This window comes from Aquarana catesbeiana, linkage group LG02, assembly GCF_042186555.1.
Source record: "Aquarana catesbeiana isolate 2022-GZ linkage group LG02, ASM4218655v1, whole genome shotgun sequence".
Classification (NCBI taxonomy): domain Eukaryota; kingdom Metazoa; phylum Chordata; class Amphibia; order Anura; family Ranidae; genus Aquarana; species Aquarana catesbeiana.
In genome coordinates, this window is record NC_133325.1 from 10,999,879 (window position 1) to 11,010,317 (window position 10,439).

Genomic DNA, 10,439 nt, shown 5'->3' on the forward strand with positions numbered 1-10,439 from the left:
CGTTACCTAAGTTTCACGGCACATTGGGTGACTCTGCTGGCAGCTGGGAAGGATGCAGGACAAGGTGCAGTAGTGTTGGAGGTTGTTCCGCCACCACGCCTCCAAAATGCTGATTGTGACACACCTCTCTCCTCCACCCCCTCCTCTTCTTCTTCCTCCATGGCCTCTTCCTCGGAACCAGCGGTGCTCCGTAGTCGTTCAAGGGGCTACGCAAGTACGCAGGCCAAAAGATGCCATGCGGTGCTTGAGCTGGTGTGCTTGGGGGACAGGAGCCACACTGGGGCAGAGGTTCTGTCAGCTCTGCAGGGGCAGGTTCAGAGGTGGTTGACGCCACGCCAACTTAAGGCAGGAATGGTGGTTTGCGACAATGGCACCAACCTCCTCTCTGCCCTCCGACAGGGACAAATGACCCATGTGCGCTGTTTGGCTCACGTCCTTAACTTGGTGGTGCAGCGGTTCTTGGGCAGGTACCCGGGCTTACAGGATGTCCTGAGGCAGGCCAGGAAAGTCTGTGTGCATTTCCGCCGGTCATATAATGCCAGTGCTCGGCTGACGGACCTCCAAAAGGAGTTTAACCTGCCCAAGAACCGCCTAATCTGTGACATGCCCACCAGGTGGAACTCAACGTTGGCCATGCTGCAGCGGCTGCACACGCAGCAGAGGGCCATCAATGAGTACCTGTGCGACTATGGCACCAGGACAGGGTCAGGGGAGCTTGGTTTTTTTTCCCCACGCCAGTGGGCCATGATCAGGGATGCATGCACTGTCCTGTCACCATTCGAGGAGGCCACGAGGATGGTGAGCAGTGACAGTGCATGCATCAGTTACACTGTCCCCCTTGTCCACCTGTTGGAGCACACGCTGCGTGGAATAATGGACAGGGCACTTGAGGCAGAACAGAGGCAGGAAGAGGAGGACTTCCTTAGCTCTCAAGGCCCCCTTTATCCAGACAGTGTTCCTGCGTGCCCGCCGATCACACAGGAAGAGGACGAGGAGGAGGAGGAGGAGGAGGAGGAAGATTGTGTCAGTATGGAGGTGGAGCCTGGCACTCAGCATCAGCAGCAGTCTTTAAGGGATCAGTCCCAAGAAACACATGGACTTGTACGTGGCTGGGAGGAGGTGGCTGCGGACGTTGTCGTCCTTAGTGACCCAGAGGACTCCGGACCGAATGCCTCAGCAAACCTACGCTGCATGGCCTCCCTGATCCTGCAAAGCCTGCGTAAGGATCCTTGTATTCGTGGTATCAAGGAGAAGGACCAATACTGGCTGGCAACCCTCCTTGATCCACGTTACAAGGGTAAGGTTGCGGACCTTATCTTGCCATCGCAGAGGGAGCAGAGGATGAAACATCTTCGGGAGGCCTTGCAGAAAGGTCTGTGCAACGCGTTCCCAGAGACTGGGAGGTTACAAACTCCTGTTTCTGGACAACGTGTTGCTGAGGCTTCGGTCAGTCAAAGAAGGAGCGGTGGAGAAGGTGGCCGTCTGACCGATGCGTTCAGACAATTTTTTGGTCCGCAGCCCCAAGGTATGATCGGTTCCAGCAACCATCGCCAGCGTCTGTTTTACATGGTGCAGGAATACCTAGGGGCAAGATCAGACTTGGACACCTTTCCCACCGAAAATCCTCTGGGTTACTGGGTCTTGAGGATGGATCACTGGCCAGAGCTTGCACAGTATGCAATTGAGCTACTGGCCTGTCCTGCATCCAGCGTTCTTTCGGAACGCACATTCAGTGCTGCTGGAGGCGTGGTAACCGATCACAGGGTGCGTCTGTCCACCGACTCGGTCGATCGGCTGACCTTCATAAAAATGAATGAGTCTTGGATCACCACCAGCTACCAAGCACCCGATGCTGATGTAACCGAATAATTTTTTTTGAAATCTCAGATCCCTTCAAAGACTGCCTATGCTGATGCTGAGTGACTATCCCTGAGTAATTATCCTCTTCCTCCTCAATCATCACGCTGATAGCTTGTAAGAACATTTTTGGTTCTGGGCGCCACCACCAGTGCCTAAGGCACAATTTTTCAGCCCCTGTTTAACAGGGGCGTGTTAATTACAATTTTTGATGTAATACTTTGCAGCAGGGCTCGTTCCTGCATTCCAACTAGAGTGTCTGTGAGGGGTTGCAGTGTTGTGGCACCAGCACCAGTGCCTAAGGCCCAATTTTTCTGCCCCTGTCTAACAGGGGCGTGTAATTACAATTTTTGATGCAATACTTTGCAGCAGGGCTCGTTCCTGCGTTCCAACTAGAGTGTCTGTGAGGGGTTGCAGTGTTGTGGCACCAGCACCAGTGCCTAAGGCCCAATTTTTCTGCCCCTGTCTAACAGGGGCGTGTAATTACAATTTTTGATGCAATACTTTGCAGCAGGGCTCGTTCCTGTGTTCCAACTAGAGTGTCTGTGAGGGGTTGCAGTGTTGTGGCACCAGCACCAGTGCCTAAGGCCCAATTTTTCTGCCCCTGTCTAACAGGGGCGTGTAATTACAATTTTTGATGCAATACTTTGCAGCAGGGCTCGTTCCTGCGTTCCAACTAGAGTGTCTGTAAGGGGTTGCAGTGTTGTGGCACCAGCACCAGTGCCTAAGGCCTAATTTTTCAGCTCCTGTTCAACAGGGGCATGTAATTACAATTCTTGATCTAATATTTCACAGCAGGGCCCTGTGAGGGCTTACAGTGTTGTGGCCACAGCAACACCTAAGGCCCAAATTTCTGCTGAGTATATAGGGCAGGACCCTACTTTCAAACATCTAACTTACAAACGACTCCTACTTGCAAACGGAAGGAGACAACAGGAAGTGAGATGAAATCTACCCCTAGGAAGGGAAATTCTCTCCTGTAAGAGTTAATATGGGAAAACAATTTCTCCTTTCCACTGATGCTTTCCAATCCTTGTTCCACAAAAAACCCAAATTTTCAAAAAACATTTTTCATTGGGACAAAAAGTGAGGTGAAATCTTCTGAAGAGGAGGAAAGACAGCAAAACAAATGTCACAGGGGTGATAACCCTTCCCTATGTTTTCCAAAAAGCTTAAAAAAGATTTTTTGGCTGGAGCTAAACGCTTTAAAAATTTACCCGTTCAAAATTACAAACAGATTCTACTTAACAACAAACAGTCCCTGTCTTGTTTGCACCGCCTGTATACTGCTGTTCAGAGTATATAGGGCCTGGTGGCCCCACACCTTTCCTTTTTTAATTTGGGTGCGGGGTTCCCCTTAATATCCATACAAGACCCAAAGGGCCTGGTAATGGACTGGGGGGTACCCATGCCGTTTGTCTCACTGATTTTCATCCATATTGCCAGGACCCGACATGACATTAAACCCGCAAGCAGTTTTAAATTACTTTTTTTCCTTTAAAAATGACATTTGGTGCAGGGACTGTTCTAAACACGGGAAACACGCGTCACTTTACAGGCATACTATAGACACCCCCCAGGTACGATATTTAAAGGAATATTTCACTTTTTTTTTTTTACTTTAAGCATCATTAAAATCACTGCTCCCGAAAAAACGGCCGTTTTTAAAAGTTTTTTTTGCATTGATACATGTCCCCTGGGGTAGGACCCGGGTCCCCAAACACTTTTTAGGACAATACCATGCAAATTAGCCTTTAAAATGAGCACTTTTGATTTTGAACGTTCGAGTCCCATAGACGTCAATGGGGTTCTAACGTTCGTGCGAACTTTCGGTCCGTTCGCAGGTTCTGGTGCGAACCGAACCGGGGGGTGTTCGGCTCATCCCTAGTAATTACATGCCACTGTTAAACAGGGACAGAAAAATTGGGCCTTAGACAGTGGTGGTGCACTAAACCAAAAATATTGTTGGAAGCTAGCATCATCAAGATTGAGGAGGAATAGGATAGTCACTCAGCATAGGCAGTCTTCAAGGGATCCCACATCCATAGAAAAATCAATCAGTTACATCAGCATCAGGTGCTTCATAGCTGCTGCTAATCCAAGACTGATTCATTTTTATGAATGTGAGCCTATCAAGGGAGTCTGTGGACAGACGCACTCTATGATCCATTACAAACCCTCCAGAAGCACTGAATGTGCGTTCAGAAAGAACGCTGGATGCAGGACAGGCCAGTAGATCAATTGCATATTGAGATAGTTCTGGCCAGTGGTCCATCCTCAAGACCCAGTAACCCAGTGGATGCTCTGTTGGAAAGGTCTCCAAGTCTGCTCTTGCCCCTAGATATTCTTAAACCACGTAATGCAGACGCTGCCGATGGTTGCTTGAACCAATCAGACCTTGGTGCAGAGGACTGAAAAATTGTCTAAAGGCAACGGTCAGCCGGCCACCTTCTCCACTGCTCTTCTTCTGACTGAACAAAGCTGTCATGGTTATGCAGTAATCTTTGTCTGTCAGCTTACCTCTCCTCCATGTGTTCACCTTTAGAGGCCAGCCACTCTCACCTGGCTACTTAAATAATCTCTCCTCAATGCGTGGCTCCACCCCAGCCCCTATTAGGGAACTCTATATTAACCTGTGCACTGCAAGCCAGCCCTGCTGATCAACCTTTGCGTGTTTAGCTTCCGTGTGCATCTTGCTGTGTCTTCTACGTCTGATTCCAGTTAACGATCTTGGCCTTTTGCCGACTATCCCTGCCTGCTTGTGACCCCGACCTTTGGCATGTTCTATGTTTATCCTTGTCTGCTACTGCTAGGCACGCCGACTTTGGCTTATTCCCTAACTATCTCTGTCCTCCTGTAGCCTACTGTGGGCGTGAGCTGGAAGACCCTGGGGGTCACGACCTGGAGCCAGTTGCAGCCCAGTCCATCTTCACCACTAGAGGCTCTGGTGAACACCTGCTGGCTCTTAGACTCCGCACCCTGGGGAATCTTACGCTCTAGCCCCTGTGGGATCCGTGTTGGTGTTCCAGTGGACCTGCCTTCCTTAACCACCTAGACTCCCATCCGCAGCAGTCAGCCATAGGGTCCACTACCTTTGCTATGCACTCCTGACCCCAATGGTGTGCATCTGTCACCTGGCCTCAGGTGACCTGACAGAAGTCTCAGCAACACGTTGCCCAGCACCAGGAAATTGTAACCTCACAGGGTCTGGAAATGCATTGCACAAACCTTTCTTCAAGGCCTCCTGAAGATGTTTCATCCTCTGCTCCCTCTGTGAAGGCTGGATAAGTTCTGCAACCTTACCCTTGTAACGTGGATCAAGAAGGGTTGCCAGCCAGTAATAATTCCTTCTCTTTGATACCACAAATCCTAGGGTCCTTACGCTGCATCGTCTCTCTGATTCTGCAAAGCCTGCGAAAGTTTGCAGAGGCATTTGATTCTGAGTCCTCTGAGTCACTAAGGATTGTATGATCCATAACAACCTCCTCCCAGCCACGTACAACTCCTTGGGTTTCTGGGGGACTGAAAACTATCCCTTAAAGACTATTGCTGAGTGTTATCCTCTACATCCATGCTGACACAATCCTCCTCCTCCTCTTCTTCCTGTGTGTTTGGCGGGTCTGCAGGAATAATATCTGGATAAAGGGGGCCTTGAGAGGTAAGGAAGTCCTCCTCTTCCTCCCTCTGTTCTGCCTCAAGTGCCCTGTCCATTATTCCACGCAGCATGTGCTCCAACAGGAAGACAAGAGGGACAGTGTCACTGATGCATGCACTGTCACTGCTCACCATCCTCGTGGCCTCATCAAATGGTGACAGGACAGTGCATGCATCCCTGATCAGTAGCCACTGGCGTGGTGAAAAGAAGCCAAGCTCCACTGACCCTGTCCTGGTGCCATACTCACACAGGTACTCATTGATGGCCCTCTGCTGCCTGTACAGCCTCTGCAGCATTGCCAACGTTGAGTTCCACCTGGTGGGCATGTCACAAATGAGGAGGTTGGTGGGCAGGTTGCATTTCCTTTCAATGTCAGTCACCCGAGCACTGGCATTGTATGACCATTAGAAATGACCACAGACTTTTCTGGCCTGCCTCAGGAGATTTTGTAAGCCTGGGTACCTGATTAAGAACCACTGCACCACCAAATTCAGGATTTGTGCCAAACATGGAACATGGGTCAAATGTCCCTGCCGGAGGGCGGAGAGAAGGTTGGTGCCATTGTCGCATACAATCATTCCTGACTGAAGCTGGCGTGGCATCAACCACCTCTGAGTCTGCCCCTGCAGAGCTGACAGAATCTCTGCCCCAGTGTGGCTCCTGTCCCCTAAGCAGTGGTTTAATTTTAAACTAGGTAGAGGGTTCTTTACTGTAAGAGTGGCAAGGATGTGGAATTGCCTTCCACAGGTGGTGGTCTCAGCGGGGGGCATCGATAGATTCAAGAAGATATTAGATAAGCACCTGAATGACCGCAACATATATACATTGTAAAACTGTCTTTTTTCGATATGTAACTATGTAACTCATGCACCGAACGGCATCTTTTTGCCTGAGTGCTTGCGTACCCCCTTGACTGTTTACGGAGCACCGCTGGTTCAGAGAACAAATCCGCAGAAGAGGCCATAGAGGAAGAAGAAGAGGAGGGGGTGGAGGAGAGAGCTGTGGCAGAATCACCGCTACTAGCATTTTTGGGGGGTGGTGGCAGAACAAGCTCCAACAATACTGAACCCTGTCCTGCATCCTTCTCAGCTGCCAGCAGAGTTACCCAGTGTGCCGTGAAGGAAAGGTAACATCCCTGCCCATGCCTGCTAGACCATGAGTCTGCGGTAATATACACCTTACTGCTGACCGCCCTGTCCAAGACAAAAACATTGACTTCCACATGCCGGTAGAGAGCTGGAATGGCCGTCCATGAAAAGAAAGGGCGTTTTGGAACCTGCAACTGAGGTACAGCACATTCCACAAATTCACAAAAGGGGGCAGAGTCTACCAACTGAAAAGGCAGTTGTTGCAGTGCTAACAATTTGGCCAAGCTGGCATTCAAGCTAGCATTCAGAATGTGAGCATGTAGATGACTGGGACCAAATTTCTTTTTACGGTTTAGTAACTGGGGTAGGGTAATTTTCCTGCTAAAATCAGATGGTGGTGTACTGCTAGCAGATCGGCTGCCAAGTACTTGGGACACCTATTGCTAGACCTTCATTCCTCTCAATGCAGGTTTTCGAGAGGACTGGAGGTATAGTGGGGTTGAAGATCCCAGATGAGGAGCAAGAAGTCCGCCTTTTTCTTTGATGTGGGTCTTTCAAGTGCTGTTGCCAACAGACTTGTTGCCTTATGAGTTTATGTGAAATCTACAATAATAGCTGTAAAATATTTTAATTATGAATATATTTAATTTAGCTTTCTATGTAGGGCGGAACATATTATCTTCACAGAAATGTCTGATAGACCAGACAATTCGGTGCCTAGGCTCGTGTATACAAACAACGGGATCCAAACCTCATTGTTTTACACATACTCACTTCAAAGGATCCCATGCTGGGATATGCAATGAAGGGAGGCCAACCCATAATCAATACAGGCGGTCCCCTATTTTCAAACATCCAACTTACAAACGACTCCTACTTACAAACGGAAGGAGACAACAGGAAGTGAGATGAAATCTACCCCTAGGAAGGGAAATTCTCTCCTGTAAGAGTTAATAAGGGAAAAACATTTCTCCTTTCCACTGATGCTTTCCAATCCTTGTTCCACAAAAAAACCCCAAATTTTCAAAAAACATTTGTCATTGGGACAGAAAGTGAGGTGAAATCTTCTGAAGAGGAGCACAGACAGCAAAACAAATGTCACAGGGGTGATAACCCTTCCCTATGTTTTCCAAAAAGGTTAAAAATAGATTTTTTGGCTGGAGCTAAACACGTTAAAAATGTACCCGTTCAAAATGACAAACAGATTCTACTTAACAACAAACCTACAGTCCCTGTCTTGTTTGCACCGCCTGTATACTGCTGTTCAGAGTATATAGGGCCTGGTGGCCCCACACCTTTCCTTATTTTAATTTGGGTGCGGGGTTCCCCTTAATATCCATACAAGACCCAAAGGGCCTGGTAATGGACTGGGGGGTACCCATGCCGTTTGTCTCACTGATTTTCATCCATATTGCCATGACCCGACATGACATTAAACCCGCAAGCAGTTTTAAATGAGATTTTTTCCTTTAAAAATGACATTTGGTGCAGGGACTGTTCTAAACATGGGAAACACGCGTCACTTTACAGGCATACTATAGACACCCCCCAGGTACGATATTTAAAGGAATATTTCACTTTTTTTTCAATTTAAGCATCATTAAAATCACTGCTCCCGAAAAAACGGCATTTTTTTATACTTTTTTTTGCATTGATACATGTCCTCTGGGGCAGGACCCGGGTCCCCAAACCCTTTTTAGGACAATACCATGCAAATTAGCCTTTAAAACGAGCACTTTTGATTTCGAATGTTCGAGTCCCATAGACTTCAATAGGGTTTGCACCAATTTTTGGTCTGTTCACATGTTCTGCCCCGAACTGGGGGGTGTTTGGCTCATCCCTACCGGCACAGTCATCAGACCGATCACTGAATATGGCTCCAGATACCGGCACAGTCATCAGACTGATCACTAAATATGGCTCCAGATACCGGCACAGTCATCAGACTGATCACTGAATATGACTCCAGATACCGGCACAGTCATCAGACCGATCACTGAATATGGCTCCAGATACCGGCACAGTCATCAGACTGATCACTGAATATGGCTCCAGATACCGGCACAGTCATCAGATCACTGAATATGACTCCAGATACCGGCACAGTCATCAGACCGATCACTGAATATGGCTCCAGATACCGGCACAGTCATCAGACCGATCACTGAATATGACTCCAGATACCGGCACAGTCATCAGACCGATCACTGAATATGACTCCAGATACCGGCACAGTCATCAGACTGATCACTGAATATGGCTCCAGATACCGGCACAGTCATCAGACCGATCACCGAATATGACTCCAGATACCGGCACAGTCATCAGACCGATCACTGAATATGACTCCAGATACCGGCACAGTCATCAGACTGATCACTGAATATGACTCCAGATACCGATCACTGAATATGACTCCAGATACCGGCACAGTCATCAGACTGATCACTGAATATGACTCCAGATACCGGCACAGTCATCAGACTGATCACTGAATATGACTCCAGATACCGGCACAGTCATCAGACCGATCACTGAATATGACTCCAGATACCGGCACAGTCATCAGACTGATCACTGAATATGGCTCCAGATACCGGCACAGTCATCAGACCGATCACCAGTTATGGCTCCAGATACCGGCACAGTCATCAGACCGATCACTGAATATGGCTCCAGATACCGGCACAGTCATCAGACCGATCACTGAATATGACTCCAGATACCGGCACAGTCATCAGACCGATCACTGAATATGGCTCCAGATACCGGCACAGTCATCAGACCGATCACCGAATATGACTCCAGATACCGGCACAGTCATCAGACCGATCACTGAATATGGCTCCAGATACCGGCACAGTCATCAGACTGATCACTGAATATGACTCCAGATACCGGCACAGTCATCAGACCGATCACTGAATATGGCTCCAGATACCGGCACAGTCATCAGACCGATCACTGAATATGGCTCCAGATACCAGCACAGTCATCAGACCAATCACCGAATATGACTCCAGATACCGGCACAGTCATCAGACCGATCACTGAATATGGCTCCAGATACCGGCACAGTCATCAGACTGATCACTGAATATGGCTCCAGATACCGGCACAGTCATCAGATCACCGAATATGACTCCAGATACCGGCACAGTCATCAGACTGATCACCGAATATGACTCCAGATACCGGCACAGTCATCAGACTGATCACCGAATATGACTCCAGATACCGGCACAGTCATCAGACTGATCACTGAATATGTCTCCAGATACCGGCACAGTCATCAGACCGATCACCAAATATGGCTCCAGATACCGGCACAGTCATCAGACCGATCACTGAATATGACTCCAGATACCGGCACAGTCATCAGACTGATCACCGAATATGACTCCAGATACCGGCACAGTCATCAGACCGATCACCAAATATGGCTCCAGATACCGGCACAGTCATCAGACCGATCACTGAATATGACTCCAGATACCGGCACAGTCATCAGACCGATCACTGAATATGACTCCAGATACCGGCACAGTCATCAGACCGATCACCGAATATGGCTCCAGATACCGATCACTGAATATGGCTCCAGATACCGGCACAGTCATCAGACCGATCACTGAATATGACTCCAGATACCGGCACAGTCATCAGACTGATCACCGAATATGACTCCAGATACCGGCACAGTCATCAGACCGATCACCAAATATGGCTCCAGATACCGGCACAGTCATCAGACCGATCACTGAATATGGCTCCAGATACCGGCACAGTCATCAGACCGATCACTGAATATGACTCCAGATACCGGCACAGTCATCAGA